Below are 718 nucleotides of genomic sequence, written 5' to 3'. Positions count from 1 at the left end.
CATTCAAACCTGCTTCTCTCTTGCACTTCTCTCCCTCCCGCTGCTTACTATTGTGTTCTAATTTTCTCCATGCTAACCCTTTTCTCTCTTATCTACCTCTTCCCTTTCTTTCTATGATCTCCTCCATCTATCTGCCATTAGCACTTAGAGTGAGTAAAAGGACTGTTGCCATCCAAGGTGCGAACACTAAAATCTTAGGCAGTATTGGTGCACTATTCACAACTTGTACTGGTAATATGACATCCCCTGCTGGTGGCAACCTAGGCGTCTACTTAGTGTTCCTTTCCCCCAAAATCTCCGGTCTTTTCCTCTGTCTCACGTCATCCTCTCTTTCTCACAGTTCTCCTTAAACGTGTACTCATCACACACCCTCCTCTCTCCCACTATTCATGTGCACGCCCCATAGCTCTCCTCACCTTCTTGTAGTTCAACACAGGCAAACAAGCCCTGCTTTCCTCCTGCCCCTCATTTCACATCCGTTGTCACGCTTCTAGCTTCCCCTCTACCCCACACACCGCTCCCCCCACACTTTCACCCTTCCCTCAGATAGAAGCACTGTCCTCTCAAATCTTGCTTTTCCTAGCGTATCCCTTCTGCTTGCCGTTCCCAAAAATTCTCCTGCTCCCTCCTTACACCCCTTAACCCCCCTTACAGTGTGCGCCTCACTTCCACGCCCCTCTCGTTTCCACCCCTTCCTCACATGTTTTCACTCCCTCAG

The sequence above is a fragment of the Pleurodeles waltl genome, chromosome 12, assembly GCF_031143425.1.
Source record: "Pleurodeles waltl isolate 20211129_DDA chromosome 12, aPleWal1.hap1.20221129, whole genome shotgun sequence".
Lineage (NCBI taxonomy): Eukaryota > Metazoa > Chordata > Amphibia > Caudata > Salamandridae > Pleurodeles > Pleurodeles waltl.
The sequence above is the reverse complement of the archived record's forward strand: the minus strand, read 5'-3'. Positions refer to the sequence as shown.